This window comes from Myodes glareolus, chromosome 22, assembly GCF_982192425.1.
Source record: "Myodes glareolus chromosome 22, mMyoGla1.1, whole genome shotgun sequence".
In the NCBI taxonomy this organism is placed as follows: Eukaryota; Metazoa; Chordata; class Mammalia; order Rodentia; family Cricetidae; genus Myodes; species Myodes glareolus.
In genome coordinates, this window is record NC_142047.1 from 3,577,808 (window position 1) to 3,594,712 (window position 16,905).

General features: G+C 39.2%; 1 protein-coding gene across 2 annotated transcripts in view; it reads left to right on the forward strand.

The window, feature by feature from the left end:
* The window catches only part of Iqcm (IQ motif containing M), a 526,054-nt gene that overhangs the window by 267,339 nt on the left and 241,810 nt on the right, over nt 1-16,905 (forward strand). The window lies entirely within an intron of this gene.

The window sequence follows — 16,905 nt, forward strand, 5'->3', positions numbered from 1 at the left end:
AAAGAAACATTTTGAAGAAAACCTGTGTTAGTTCAGTCAGAATTGCCTAATAGTTTTAGGATTTATTTTATTTTTTGAATTGAAATAAGAAATGTTAAATTTCTGAACCAGGAAGTGCAACATGAGGGCCGGCTTGTTGGGGTATCTGTCCCGCCCGGTACCCCACAGCCGGCAATTCCCAAAGAAAATAACACAGAGTCTGCATTAGGCTATAAACTGATGGCCCATAGCTCTGGCTACTTATTAGCTCTTATAACATATATTATCCCATTATCCTTATCTATGTTAGCCACACAACTCAGTACCTTTTTCAGCTGGGCAGGTTACATGCTGCCTCTTCGGTGGTCTGCACAGGAATGGCAGAGGAAGTTTCCTCCTCCCTAGCCTTCTCCTATTCTCATTGCCCTGCCTCCACTTCCTGTCTGGTTGACCCACCTATACTTCCTGCCTGGCCAATCAGCGTTTTATTAAAATATGATTGACAGAATACAGACAATTCTCCCACACCAAGGAAGAATTATATTCAAACAGGTAGCAAATTTATTTTTATTTTTAGAAAATAAAGTATATGCATGCATTTCATATATGCATATACATATATATTTATATAATTTAAAAACTGTACTGATACTGAAGTGAAATACCCTTTCTGAAGATACTATTTGACACTTCTTTATTTCTAAAGGCTTAATTTATTTTCACTTATTCTTATGCTAAAAAAAAAATCAAACACTGAGTTCTTTAGTTCTATGTCCAATGTCAGAGGGCTTAGAGGGAGTCGATCCTCCAGTTTTGCCACCTGTAACATGTGTTTCTCTTGGGCTTGTTTCATTCCCTGCCTACAATTCTCCTTGGCAGATATCTTGTGGTTCTGGCATTTTTCACATCTTGGGTTCTCTAGCACAACCCAGGCTGCATTTCCACACCTTTACTCAATGGCCTCTCATGGAAAAGATACCATGATCCCTTCTCTTTTAAACTCAAAAGCTAGCCCCACAATAATGTCAGGCTGACTATCCTGCTTAATGTGGACCTGACCCTTTGAACCACGTTATCATCAGCTTTTGATCACAGTTATCTTCCTGGAGAAAATGCCTTATGCTCTCTTTTGTAAACTGGAAGCTTGGTGGGTAGGATCTTGCCCAAAGAACATAGTTTATTCAAATACAGGTCAGTTCTCTCCCTAGTGACACTAACCTCCTTAACCCTCTCCCCTAGCATAGGATTTGACTCTGACATTAAGCTTATGGTATCCTTTTTCTTTCCAGATACTTTGTATTTCTTTCTGTACCATTATAGACCTACATAACAGAGATTGCTAATAACCACACAACAAAGTCAATATTAGGCTGTACTGAAAACTCCACCAAAGAAGTTAGTCAGATGCTTATAATTGTAGCCTCAGACAAATTCTTAGGGTATGGGAGAAAGCAGCCACATTTGTTGCCAAAATGTCACAGGGGTGGTTGGCTTTTAGCCCAGCTACCACCATTGGTCTTCTCTGAGGCTCACTGAGCAAGGCCTCTGCAATCTTCAGGGCTCTCAGTGATATCATCCAGGCTCCTACAGAATTTAGTTGCTTTTCTAGTACAACTACAGAAGCTTTCCAAAAATCCTCTAAAACCCAGTATTGGACAGACCTGTCCCAGAAATATCCCATTTTCTTGTTTTGAAGTTTGAATTCCTTTCTATTCTATTACTGTGGTAAAACACCATGACTAAGGCAACTTGCAGAAGGGTTTATTTGGGCTTATGGTTCCAGAAGGATAAGAGCCTGCCACCATTATGGAGGGGAAGCATGGCAGCAGGCAGCCAGAGCTTCTTGAACAGTAATCTTGAAGCTTGGAGCAGAAATAGCACACCAGAGATGACGAGAGTCAGCTTTCAGAGCTGCAGCTATGACAATGTGCATGCTTGGTGGCAGTGTGTGGGGAAACAAGCCACACGGATGGTGGCAGTGTGCTCAGTAGTGACTTCAAGATGCCATCTTTTTACATTATAAACCCTTGCAACAGTCTCTGCTTGGCTTCAATACCTTTCTATAGTTTCTCATGCTTTAGAGACCTGTTCACGAAACTGATGTTTATACTAGATTTAGGGCACAACTTCTCAGGGGAGTAGCTTCTATTGATTGAATTCTCGAAAGAAGAAAATTACACGTTGATTATTTTTCAAATAGTTTATTCTACTGTATTCTTCTTTTTTCCATTTCTGTCATCTATCCCTTTAACTATTGTAAAAAGGCAATGGTTATCCTCAGTGTATCTGGGACTAGAAGCAAAATTTGCCTGGGGATAATTATAAGATAGTTGTAATTGTGTAACTGCAGTGATGGGAGAAAAATAATTATGATTAGCATTAATTGTCAAAATGAATCTAGAATCATCTGGAAAAGAGGCCTTTGGACTTATCTGTGTGGGGTTATCTTGATTGCTTTAGTGGAGGCCTGAAGACTTGTCCATTGTGGGTGGTACTGTTAACTGGCTGGGACCCTAGGAAGCACTAGCTTAGCAGCAGCCCCATCTGATTGTGGATGTGACTTCACCAGGTCCTTCAAGCCTGTGCTGCCCTAATTCCCCACCACTGATGGATGGATTGTACCTTCAACTGAGTTAAAATAAACCCTTTCTCCTTAAATCGTTTTGTCAGAATGTTTTACCAGAGCAACAGGAAGTAGAATTAGAAAGCAGTGAACATCTAACATGCCATTAGAATAAGGGCACAAGGATGGAGGGGTGCGCATGCTTGTGCTGTTTTCACCAGGGTGCCCTCAGTCCTAGAGCCACACCTTGCACCTTACACATAAGTAAAGAGCTATGTGAACAAATACATGTCCAATACTGCAATCAAATTTGAGATCGTCTCTGTACTCTTGTAATGATTTTTATTCTAGCTGTATGTAGTTTTTTAATTAATCAACTCATTTAAATTTTACATATATGTACTAAATTTGTATCATTTTCTTCTCTTTCTTCAACTCCTTCTTCTCAAATGTATGGTCTCTTTTTCTTTAATTATTACTGTTTTACACACATATATGAAAGAATATATAGATACAACTTACTGAGTCCTTTTAGTGATGTGCATATGTGTGTGTTCTTAGAACTTGGTATTGGAAAGCCAACTAGAGGGGAAGACTACTTCCTCCATTTTCAGCAGACATTAGTTCCCTGTAGCTCTTCTTCTATGGGTGGGCCTTTGTGAGATTCTCCTTCCATGTTGGCTTGTCACTGCTTTTTTTTCTTTCAGGTGTTGGTTGGGAAACCATATTGTTTTGAGTTCATGAGCAAAGTTCCTTTGTCATACACACATAATTGAATCACACAGCAAATGTGGCTCTGTGTCTCTTCTGGTCTTTCCACCCCATCGTCTTTAATGGCCTCCGAGCTGTAGGTGTGGTGTTGTTGTTATCTATGTATCAGGTAAGGTAACCACCCAATGGTTAGGAGTTCTCTGCATTTTGATCAATTGTGGGTTTCTGCAATTGTCTCCACATGCTATTAAAAGAATCTTCTTTGATGAGGGTCAAGAGCCACATTTATCCATGGGTATAAGAATAAGTATTGAAAAGACAGAGATGATGTTGGTTTGGGCAAGCTCCAGTAGCAGGCTCTGCGCCTGACTAGACACGAGGAGCTGGGCAGGTTTATAGTGCCAGACATGAATTCCCTCCTACTGAGCTGGCCTTAAGTCCACATCAGATCCTGGTTACTGCCTAGACAGAAATTGCCACTTTTCCATTTTGGAAATGTCTTGTCATTCTGGTCATTGTTGTGGTTTGTAGGAATATTGCTCACTCTTCTCTTTTGGTAGTGTGAATATATAACCTTCTAGCATCATGAAAGCTAATCCTCTGGGAGTAACAAGTATGTTTCTTCCAAGTCTTGTGTCTAAAGTGCATGGCATCTTCAGCAAGAGAGTCTTGCCTTCAAATCCTGGTAGGAAACCAAGAACAGCATGCATAGAAAGTGGGAACTGCTTCTTGACTACCTTTTTAGGGATATTCCATAAATGTGTCTCAAATTTAAAATAGTCATGTCCTGTTTCCCAGGCTTCTTTTCTATGTCCCTTTTCTCAGTTTGTAGTCAATATTGTCCATCTAGTTACCCCAAGACCAGTCAACCTTTGAAATGTCAAATTGATTAGATTAATAAATCTAATGCCTAGGGATTAGTGAGGCACACCTTTAATGTACTTAGGAGGATTATGTGAAGGGCATATACTTGCCCTGAATGTGGTAGAGCTATACCATGGACTAGGGCCAGAGGCTGACTGGATAGGAGAAAAGGAGAAAGCTAGCTGAATGTTTAGTTCCCTTTCTCTGTTTCTTATTCATTTTGTATGAGGAGGTACTAAATCACAGCCACAGTTACTTCTGCTGCCATGACTTTCCTACCATAGTGGACTCTGAGTTTAGTCTAGTTTCATATCTGTTGCTGGGATCGAATGCCCAACCAAGAACAATGTAGAGGATAAAGGGTTCGGTTTAGCTGATAATTCCTGACTGTAGTGCATCATAGCAGAAAATTCCCAGACAGGATCCTGAAAGAGCAGTTACATTACACTCACTGTTAAGAGCAAAAAGAAATGAAATATAGAAATTCTCACCTGCTTATTGGCTTGCTTGCTCCCAGCTAGCTTTCTCTTCCCATAACCTTTTTAGGACCTCCTGCCTAGAGAGTGGCGCCAACTATAATGGACTGTCTTCCTACAACAATTAATAATCAAGACAGTCCCCACAGACATGCCTGCAGGTCAGCCTAGTCTTAATACTTTCTTAGTTGTGATTCTCTTCCCAGAAATTTCTAGGCCGTGTCAAGTTGATAGTTAAGCTAAGCAGCAGAATCAGCATTAATTCTCCTCTCGTAAATTTCCCTTCTGGTATTCTGTCACAATGATAAGAAAATATTCAATACACCTGCCTGGTATGGGAGAATTGTCTGTATTCTGTCAATCATGCTTTAAATAAACGCTGATTGGTCAGGTAGGAAGTATAGGCGGGTCAACCAGAAAAGAAGTAGAGGCGGGTAATGAGAACGGGAGAATTCTGGGAAGGAGGAAGTCCATTTCTCCAGTCCTGCCCAGACCATGGAAGAAGCAAGGTATAATCTGCCCAGCTGAGAAAGGTACCGAGCCATGTGGCTAATGTAGATAAGAACAATGGATTAATATAAGCTACAAGAGTTAACAAGAAGCCTGAGCTAATGGGCCAATCAGTTTATAATCTTATGGAGTCCTCTGTGCGATTTTCTTTGGGGTTTGCAGGCTGTGGGGTACCAGGTGGGACAGAAACCCCAACAAGCTCCTCATGTTACACCCACCTTGTTTCCAAAGATTGTATGTAAACCTTGAAAATTGCTTTCCTGAAATTTAGACATGGTAAAAGTCATTTCCTGGTCCACCAATCTCATAAACACAAAGCAAAATAAGTAATTGAAATTCAATAAAGCGAATGAATTTAGGATGAACTATCTGCTCCTTTTTACCATGGTCTAACACCTGACACTCTTGCTTTGTTTAAATCTTCACCCACCATCAGTTTGATAACAGACTTAGATACTAAATTTAGAGGACCATGCTTTGCAAATTTTATTTTTTTAATTTTTCTAAAGGGAAGACATTTGGTCTTCTTTGAAATTCTCACATCATATTCCTTTTCCAGATTCTCAAAGTAAACAAAACAACAGATAAAAGTAAACAATTGCTCTTGTTAGGCCAGAACATATAACTACTGAAGGGAAGCTTCAGTTTCCTTTATGAAAACCTTCCTTGCCCCGAGCCTTGTCCTTCTCCCTTTGTTGTGGTGCATTGAAAGCAAATGGCCCCCAAAGGGAGTAGCCCCATTTGGAGGCATGAACTTGTTGAAATAAATACATGCAGTCTTGATAGAGGAAGTGTGTCACTGTGGGGGTGGGCTTTCTGAACCTCTGAAACTGCAAGTGAACCAGCCCACTTCAATATTTCTTTATAAAAGATGCCATGGTCATGGTGTCCCTTCACAGCAAAAGAAACCCTAAGACACAGTCCTTCATCTTCATCATGATACAATCACTTCCAGTCAACTCCCAGACACTGAGTAATAGGCTAGAAGGTACATGAACTATATCTGGCACTTGCCCTCCTATCTTCTGCCAGGGCAATCTGGTCTCTTAGTATGATTTTGCTACTTTATCCGATGTTGTCATTCTGGGCAGTAGAGAGACTAGAATAAACCATCTTAATGGCACCCCACTAGCATGAGTTTACTTAGTTGGTTCGGAGTAGTTAGAAGAAGTCTGCATCTCCAGAAAGACCTCTGTCTCCAACTTTATATCTCCAAGCCTTGTTTTGGTCTGCACCTTCAGACTTTGGGGACACTTTCCTCAGGATTATCTTCTAATGGAAGAAGAACTAAGTTTGGGACAAATGGAACCTTTCTGTGGTGTTTTATTTGACTGTGTTCTCATGCTTGTTTCTAGTTTCCTCACCTTGAGAATGCCTGCTAGCCCACATGATCAGGAATTACTGATGCCTTTCGTATTTCTATTGATAAAAGTTTGAACTTTCTCTTAATTGTGGAGTCTGAGTTTTCTTTTCTCTCCCTTCCTTCCTTCCTTCCTTCCTTCCTTCCTTCCTTCCTTCCTTCCTTTCTTTCTTTCTTTCTTTTTTTGGAGACACGGTTTCTCTGTGTAGCTTTGGTGCCTGTCCTGGAATGAGCTCTTGTAGACCAGGCTGGCCTCTAACTTACTGATATCTACCTGCCTCTGCCTCCTGAGTACTGGGATTAAAGGCGTGCACCACCACTGCCCAGCGAGTCTGGGTTTTCACTTCCTGTGTTCATTCTTCCATGCTATGGTGTTGCTCAATAGAGCTGTCCATCCAAGCAGGAGCAGGATCAAGCAGTAGACCCAGTAGACCATTGTAGCACAGATATCAGTATGACCAGTGACTGCCAGGCAAGCAGCACCCTGATTCCAAATCTAGTTTGATCAGTTTAGGAGGAGCATTGCACTGTCAGGTGGGGCAATGAGAACACTAACTGGCTAGGTCCTGACAGTGAGAGTCTCTATGAACACTTGAGCAGAGCCTGTTGGCCACAGCTACAGGTTGTCTCCCTTGGAGACAGGATGGCCTGGTCTACATCCTCATCCATGTGTACAGAACAGAAACATTTCCATTAACTTCCGGTGATAGGATACAGCAGCGAGTGAAGAATCTACTGGTCCTGTGAAAGGCACACATGACTGACTGGGGCTGTGTGGCTGTGATTCTTGCCTGAAATCAGAAGGGAACTGTATGAGGAGGAGGAGACAATGAATGAAAGGGTACCACAAGATTCTCATCTTTTCCCCTTTAATTCTTTATACATGTTACCTCCTGACAGCAGTCCCCTTACCTCCACAACTCCCAGTCCCTCTTCTCTCCCCTCTGCTCCCCTCCCCCAGATCCACTCCTCTTGTTTCCCTTCAAAAATAAGAGAAGACCTCACTTTTAAAATTGAACTGTATGCCGATAGCACGATATTGAAGAATGAAGTTCCAGAGATGGAAAAGCAGCCTTGCAATGGCTTTTCTTTAGAAGGACTTATAGAAAGGGATAATAGAGGGTCAGAGGCCTAAGCAAGGAGCTTCTCAATGCCACAGTGTTACTGGGAGAGTGTCTGCACTTCTTATGTTTCTACTACCCTTTGACTTATTACTGCTGTCTGTCTCTTGAAGGTATTTGTTTGTTGGGATCAGAGTCCATAAATGATGTCTCATTGGAAACAGAATGCCAAAATTGTACTACTTAATTGTTAAGGGAATTTGTTATTGGTGCTTGCTTCTCCTCCAAGAACAATGGGATCCATGAACATGAGTCAGACCCTCAACAGCCCTACATCTGAGTGGAGAGCAGAGGCCAGCCAGAACTGACTAAAGTTTGGGTTGGGACCAGGGGGTTGTCATGGGAGACATTAAAGAGCAGAAAGCCTCCTTGGATTCTCTACTCAAAGACAAGCTTGTAAAATAAATGGGAACTTGATAATTGTGATTTTGAAAAATAACTTCTCTAGCCCCTTTGGCACAAATACTGTAGTTTTTCCAGATATCTTTCAGGATAATTCTAGAGTGACTCAATAAATAAATCATATAGGTACAATAGAAAAGGATTGTCGATGTCTCTGCTGTTAAGGGCATTTCCAAGAAGCTGGAATCAATTTGAAATAAACAGACTAGCATTCCCTTTCCTCTCTCACCTGTGCACTATATGAAATGATCTTTTCCTCTAATCTATAAGCTATGCTCCTCCAGACAGCTTCTCTATACTAAGGTAGAAAAAATGATTGTAGTGTTTGGCATTCAAAAATTGCTATTGTATTCTAAGGAAAAACTGTTGGAAATCTAATCTGAACATCAATACCAACAGTAATAACAATAAACCCTAATGGTGACCTGGGAAATTCTTTCTGACTCAAGCCTCCCAAACCTCTTCTTCTTTCTTTGGTTGCCTTTGGCCATTTGCTGTCTGAAATGTTCTAGAAATCTATTCAGGTTAAAAAAAGCCTGTCTAGAGATTCAGACACTCTTAGAGACATTAAATAGGACATCAGCCTCCATCTTTTAATATGGCCATGCTGAAACAGACTATAAGCCCAAGAGAAGCCAAAGAGAAATTGGCACTTTGGAGGAGTCACAGGGGAGAAGTTGGAGCCCAGGGCAGCATTATGAATAGTAATGGTGGCAAAGAGAGAAGAAAGCTCAGAAGAAAACATACCTCATTCTGAAGCTTTAAAGCACCTTAAGATTTTGCTTAAATTAAAGTGACATCATCTTCTACTTCAGGGAGATTTTTTTTCTTATTTTAGGACCCCCCCCCCAATTTTGGAAGTGAGCAGGTTTTAATGGCATGAAGTACTCAAGCCTTGGAGATATTTGGAAATGGATAATTTGGAGACAGAATATCTCTTTTCTTAAAAGTCATGCTGAATTCAATGCACTGTTTTCCTACTAAGTAGACCTTGTTTAGGGGGTTCAAGTAGAACATCAACTTGTTTGGCTCATTCCCAGGTTGTTTTCCAATCCCACATTTAAAGCACAAGACATCACATGTTTGTGCTTCAAGACTGCACATTCAGGAAATGAAAGCCCTCAACACAGCTTAGTAGCAGAAGATCCAAATCAAAGTAAATTGTGTAAATTATAACTTAATTGCAAAACATTTGGACAAAGCAGGCATGCTAGTCTAATCAGGAAACTTGTGATGTTTGCTTTATGATAATGCAGGTTCGAAGAGGAATTGGTGGTGGATGCATCATTAATCTCTCAATGTATTTCTGAATTTGGCAAACTGGACTGGTTTTGTCATGTGTTTGCAGCTTGGAAAGTATTTGACTTTAAAACAGTCAAATTAAGTATCCTTTAATCACATTCAACCTATGAGCAGATGGGCAAACAGCATTTATTCTAAATGGGGCATACACAATACTTGCATATCAGCCAAAACTGGTTAATAGCAATATCTAAACCAATCTCTAAAGCTGATTTAGTGCTTAATTTATTATCATATAAGTATTTACAGTTGAAAGAAAATTCCCCATTCAATTGTTTGTCAATCTTAGGCTCTGTAATGTTTAGACATGATTAACACGATTAATTATTTCTTGTATATTTTCTCACATGTAGTTTTACCTAATTGTTTCTTCTGTCTCTGAAACCCATTTGATTTAATACTTGATATTTATTTGTTAACTTCAAGTAAAAAATCCAAATGCAGACATGGCTCTTTGGTATTTCCACTTTCTTATAATGAGGTTAGATTATGGGAATGTACACAGACAAGCAAGATGGTCTTTCTTTGTGAAATCTGGTTTTATATCTAGCCTCTAATGACTCCTTTTTTTTACTGTTGTAAGAACAGTCATAGAGACTCTTTGATGGCCAAGAATCTCCATGAAAAGTGACATTTCCCATTTTATCACAATTTGATAAGATGTGGTAAACAGATAAATTTCAAAATTTAATTTGAAGGATAAATCAAGGCTGGTTTCTATGTATTCTTTAAATCAAAGAAATCTTTTGACCTCTGTTTATCAGGTGGTCATAAGATGATGTTCATGCATCATCTACTCTTCTTCTTGGACCCTGAATGAACTCTGTAACAGAGTATGTAGATATGATGTATAATGACATTTTGCTTGTGATATAACAAATAAAGCTTGACTGGAGATCAGAGTGAAGAGCTAAGTTAGCTATAGAGGCCAGCAAGTGGTGGCACACACTGATAATCCCAGCACTCAGGAGACAGAGGCATATGAATCTTTGTGAGTTCAAGGCTACCCTTGGCTACACATGATTGAATCTGCCTAAAAGAGAAGCAGAGCAGTCAACTACTATAGAGTTCTTACCTCTACCAATGCTCAGACTAAAGGGGTGATTCTGTCTCTATAAATCCTCTATGAAACCTCTGACTACCTCTCAGACTGAATCCTCAGACTGCTACAGTCTCTACAAAACCTCAGAATACATGTCTCTATGAATCCTCAGATTGCATGCTGTCTCTATGAAACCTCAGACAGAATCCTTAGGCTGCATCTGAGCTCCTGTCTCCTCTTGCTTTATATTCCTCTCTCTGCCTAGCCATGTCATTCCTGTCTCAACCTCCCTAGTACTGGGATTAAAGGTGTGTGATCCCAAGTGCTAGGATCACCTTTGTGTAAGATCTCTTTCTCTTTTAGACAGATTCAATCTTGTATAGCTCAGAGTGGCCCTGAACTGACAGAAATCTGTCTGCCTTATTCTCCCAAGTGCTGGGATTAAAGGTTTATACCACAAGTGCCTGGTCTTTATCGCTAACTAGTGGCTTAGCTCTGCACTATGATCTTTAGACAAGCTCAATTTATTAGATTATAAACAAAATGGCACTACAGTGATGTGGCTGTATCTTTTGTGCACTAGGTATACAATCAAACGAAAGCTATATTGCTAACCTTTCTGTTGGCAAGCTGAGATTTGTTCCCCGTGATTTTATCACATAGAACAGCAGGGCATTGAGTTTTGTCATTGTGAGGTTAGAAGGTCACCAGATTTCTCTCAGAAATCAGAAGAGTAAATTACCTCGAGATAACTATTGTAGCACAGTTTCTAATTGGTTTTAATAACAAAAACCTTGAGTCAGATATTGGGGGTGAAAGTTGAAAGATCAGAGAAGCAGAGCAGCCAGACACTAGTTCTCACCTCTATGAAATCTTCAGAGTGAATGGGGTATCCTGTCTCTACAACTGCTCAGACTGAATGCCTTGAGGACCTCTCTCCTCCTGCCTTACATTCTTCTCTCTGCCCAGCCATATCCCTTCCAGTCTCTACCTCCCTAGTGCTGGATTAAAGGTGTATAACTCCCAAGTACTGGGGTGAAAGGTGTGACAGAACCAATGTCACCTGGCTCTGTTTCTCTTTGAGACTGGATTAACTGAGGGTAGCCCAGGATGGCCTTGAACTCAGAGCCTTCTGCCTCTGCCTCCCCAGTGCTGGGATTAAAGGTGTGTGCTATCAGTTCCTGGCCTCTATGGACAACTAGTGGATTGCTCAACAGTCTGGTCTTCAGAAAAGATTTATTTGTTGTAACGCAAACAAAATATCACCACAAACTATCTTGAGAATTAAAGAAGAAAGTGCTAAGTTAAGGCTTAAAGAGAGAAAGTGACTATTGTTAATCCTGTCAAATATGAAACTAATTGCCTTTGTCTTTGAAAATATGCATTGTATGTTGGCCTATCTCAAACTATGTGGACAAAATTAAAAAACCCAAAACAACCAATTTTCTTTACACCCCAATGCTTTTTCTCCAGTCTGCAGATTAATGGAATATTTCTACAAGTTTTTGTAGACGATGAGTCAGAATTTTGCAACGTTGGCATTTCTTCCTTCCCAAGAGCCCAGTCCACCTGTGGTTAAGAACATGCTAGCACACTGCAGTAACGTTTTGGCCTGTTGCTTCCTACTCTTATTTATATGCATTTTAAACAAAAGGTTATAAGCATTAATGTATGTAGTTAAATATCTTTATTCTCCAAATTTTAAAGTAATAAGACTTTTATTATTACATGATCAACATTGGTTTATGACTTTATCATTTATTGATTTAATCTAGCAACTTAGATATTTATAAAATCATTCATTATAAATAAAGTCATGGTGGATATTTTCATGCATGTGACTTTTCCCATTGTTTAGGTAGTGACTAGTTTTTGTTCTCATAATAACACATTATTTCTTAAATAGCCTAAGCAGTCAAGAATGATGTTGACATAATAAAACTTTTTAAAATTGAAAATAAATTCTTCTTTCATAGAATACAACCTGACCACAGTTTCCACTCCATCCAGTCTTCCCAGTCCCCCAACTTCTCCCCTCTCCTCCAGTTCCACATCCCTTCCGTTTCCCTTGAAAAAAGAGCAGACTTCCAAGAGACAACAACTAAATACCACAAAACAAGATACAAGACAAGGCAAAGCCCTCATGTTGAGCATGGATAAGGTAACCCCTAAGGAGGAAAGAATCTCAATAGCAGACAAAGGAGTCAGAGATATATCCACTCCCATAATCAGAAGTTCCCCCAGAATGCCAAGCTAAAAGTTGTAACGTAGATGTAGAGGGCCTGTTCTGTTGTTGTTTTGGAAACATTTCAGTATCTCTTAGAGGTTATTCATTGTAGTACACATAAGTTAAGGCAATAATAAATTATATATAGTCATTTAAAGGGTTTTTCTCAACTTTGATAGAAAATAAATAGGAATTACAAATTGATGGTAATTCTGGCCTTAGGCTAAGAAGCTTATGCTTCTGGATGAGAAGTCATCCTGCCATCCTGGTACATTCTTTTGCTCCATTTAATAGATCTGTAATAGCTGCTTAAGACTCTACCGATAAGTCCTTTCTTTCTGTGATAAATTGTTTAGAAAATGCAACCTTCATAAAGCTATCATGCTTCCAATGTTCCTTTCAAAAAACACAATTAATGACATGTGTGTACCTTATCACAGGGCATATGGGAAAATATGAGTAAAAGGCAGGAATGAGCTCTTAGTAATTTGAATAAGTGGTATCAGCTATGTTCAGCAGGAATTCCTGTACATTTACTCTATAGGGATGTAGCCATCCATCACTTGGAACTAAGGAAATATCACCGATCCCCCAAGAGCAGTGACAAACTTTGTGGCTTTATAATGTCACCCCAAAAATGACTTGTATTAACTTTCAAAGTAAAATAAAAAGTAGTTAAGGGTTAAATGACAACAAATATCAGGGACACCAAATTTTGCAAAAGTCAATAATAAGAAAAAGGAAATGATTTATAAACATTAGTAAATCTATGTTTTTTCAGTATCGGGAACTTTTTGTTACCTAGGGAAATTGTATTAAAGGCATGAAATAGGTCCTTCTCTGTCAAATTAAGAGCAGACAGTACTTGAAAATCAACTTGTTGGTGTGACAGAAAGGATTTCATACTGAAGGTTACTCTTTCTTTTTATCCAACCTGTGTGACATTTGTGATTGTTTTTTTAGTGTTGGGGACCAATCTCAGGGCCATGTGCATGCAAGGCAAATACTCTTGCTGGGCTAAATTCTCTGCCCTTTTGCCTATTTTATTATTGTCCTCATCAAAATTCATCTGTCACAATTTAGTATAATTTTTAGCTTCTTTTTGAATGCTTTATTTGTAAAAATAGTTAAAGCTTTTCTAGAAAGTCCTCCATAAATTATCCTATCCTGGCTTTGTCTGCTTTAAATGCTAGTTATTATTCACTCATTCCCGACCGATGTCTGTATATTTAGACCCTAAGGCAAACTGTTCTTTTTCAGTTGTTAAAAAAAAATCACTTCCAACATGTTTTTAATGTCTGCATCTCTTAAAAGAAATGTTTTGAGAACATTATCAATGAAGTCAGCAGGTGCATTACCACCACCCCTTCCTCCCTAACTCCTGCTTCAACCTACCTCTTCCTCCCAAATTCATGATCTCTTCTTTATTACTGTTTTATGTATATACACATGTATGTATATATATCTGCACATGTGGGTATATGTGTACATGTGTGTGTGCTGATTACTTGGAATTGGCAAATCATGGAGGGGCTCGTTCCTGGAGGACACTGCTTCCTCCTCTCTCGGCAGCCATTGACCCCCTCTAAGTCTTCATCTAGAAGTGGAGCTTTCAGGAATTTCCCAGTTCACACAGGCTGGCCAGTTAATGTTGCCATACTGTTGGGATTTCATGAGTGTATTTTCCTGATCTTGTCTAGGAGATGCTATCTAGTGGCAGGTGTGTCCTTGGCTCTGGCTCTTAAATTCTTACTCTCTCAGAATCTGTTCTTTTGAGTTCTTCATCTAGGATTGAGGTCTTCTTAAATTTCCCCCATCTCCATTGGCATAGCAGCTGATGTTGTCATTATACATGTGTTTCTTATGCAACCATACTGCTGATATTTCATGGGTGTAGTTTCCTTGCCATGGCAAGAAGACACTGTCTAGCAGTCAGTGTCCTGGTCATCTGGCTCTTAAAATCTAGGAATGATCTCCTTTCTAATTTTTCTATAAAATAATCTGTGATTGAAGTTAAAACTCATATTCCAAAATGATGTAATTCCTGTGATATACAAGACAGTGCATATTAGAGGAAGACACAGTCTTCAAGGCAAACTGTAGAAAAATACAAAAGACAGATTTGAGCTTCCTTGCTTTCCACTGGTAACCAAGTTTTAATACCAATTTAGATTTCAAAATAAGACTCTCAACTCTGCAAATACCAAGGGAAGAGAAATAATATGCAAAACAAACAAAACAAAAGAAACTTGTGTGGTAGAGAGGAGAGAGCTGCTTGTTTGTTCCCTGCCGCCCGACTAGCTTAGACCTAAAATAATCACACAGAAACTGTATTAATTAAATCACTGCTTGACCCATTAGCTTTAGCTTCTTATTGGATAACTCTTACATCTAAATTTAACCCATTTCTATTAATCTGTATATTGCCACATGGCTCTGGCTTACCGGCTAAAGTTCTGGTGTCTGTCTCCAGTGGGGCTACGTAGTGGCTCCCTCTCCAACTTCCTTCTCTCAGTATTCAGTCTAGTTTTCCCTGCCTACCTATGTTTTCCCCATAAACAGGCCAAGGCAGTTTCCCACACCATTTCCCCTTTTCCGTTCAAGTAAAAAAGAAAGGTTTTTACTTTAACATAGTAAAATTACATATAACAAAACAGGTATCAAACAAGAATTACAGTTACAATATTTATATCTACTTTATCTTTTATCATAACTAAGGAAAGCTATTACTATAAATTTTTCAACTTCATCAAAGACTTCAGAAGGATATAATGCCACATAAGTAAACAGAAAGTACATTGTAAGCATCTTCCAAAACTCTAAAGTTGACAGAGGCATCTCACTGCCTGAACAGTTACTCAAAGTTTCTGTACCATTGGGGCATCCATCTTCAGCCTACTGGACCATAGTATCCAGCAGACTTTTCCACGAAGCAGGAAATTTCAGACAGTTCCACCTATAGTTGCAGTTTGCCAGTCACTTTTCTTCTGTGTCTTGCAGAATGTCTCACAGATTCTTTCATGTAGCAGGAACCCCAAAGGATCGTCTCACCTTTAGACAAATTTAGCATTCATTTTTCTCTGGGTCCTGCATGTTCAGTTTATCAAGTAATCTAGGCAGTTTGTTGCTCAAATGGATAACCAACTCCATACGGAGCCTCTTCGATGCCCATCTTCCTCTTGAAGTAGTATACTGCAAGGAGCAGATGTGTCTTGTTGTCATGTGTCTTAAGTTTTTAAACATTTTAATTGCATATTCTGAAGGTCTCAGAAAGATTTGAAGAAGACCCATCTAACTGAAATATATCTCTATTATGTCTAGAAAATCGGACATGACTATTAGTTTGACTGTTATAGATGATTATCTATTAACATATATTTCCTAATTATGCATTACATTTTTCAATGAGCTGCACAAACACAATACCTTAATCAAGAGCAGAAATATGCATGTAACAAAATTAACCCCAATCAAAGATCCATACCAATGCAAATTTCTATGCCATATCCCCCCTTTAAATGTAAACAAACATTTATAAACAATATTATGAAAATATGGGCATAGTAAAGAGAATTTAGTCTACCACATTGGGTGCTAATTTGTGGTAGGGAAGAAAGAGCCACTTGTTGGTTCCCTGCTGCCTGGCTAGCTTAGATCAGAAATAATCACACAGATACCATACTAATTAAATCATTGTTTGCCCCGTTAGCTCTAGCTTTTTATTGGCTAACTCCTACATCTGAATTTAACCCATTTCTATTAATCTATATATTGCCACATGACTGTGGCTTACTGGCTAAAGTTCAGGTGTCTGTCTCCAGTGGAGCTATATGGCATCTCCCTCTCTGCCTTCTTTCTTCCAGCACTCAGTCCAGCTTTTCCCACCTACCTAAGTTTTTCCTATCAACAGGCCAAGGAAGTTTCTTTATTAATTAACCAATAAAAGCAACACATAGACAGAAGGACCTCCCACACCAGACTTGCTCAAGAACCTACTTAATGCAAAAATAAAAACAGGCTAGAAGAAAATAAAGCAAAACCACATTATTCTGAAAATTAAGAAAACTGGGTGTGAAACCTGAGGCCTGCACTGGAGAAGAGGCAGCTGTGGTGGGTGAACTTCTCTGTGGGTCTCCTTTAGATATGTGCACAGGAGACGTAAAACAGTTCTGCTTTTTAGTATCTATATCTATATGCTAAGAATTTGTGAGAGAAATAGACACTGAAAGATTTTGAGAAACTAGTTACTATGTTAAAAATAAATCTTATCTATGATTTTTATAGACACAAAGGTGCTAAGTCTACATACTCATACTACATACAAACTCGTGGCAGAGAACTAGCAGTT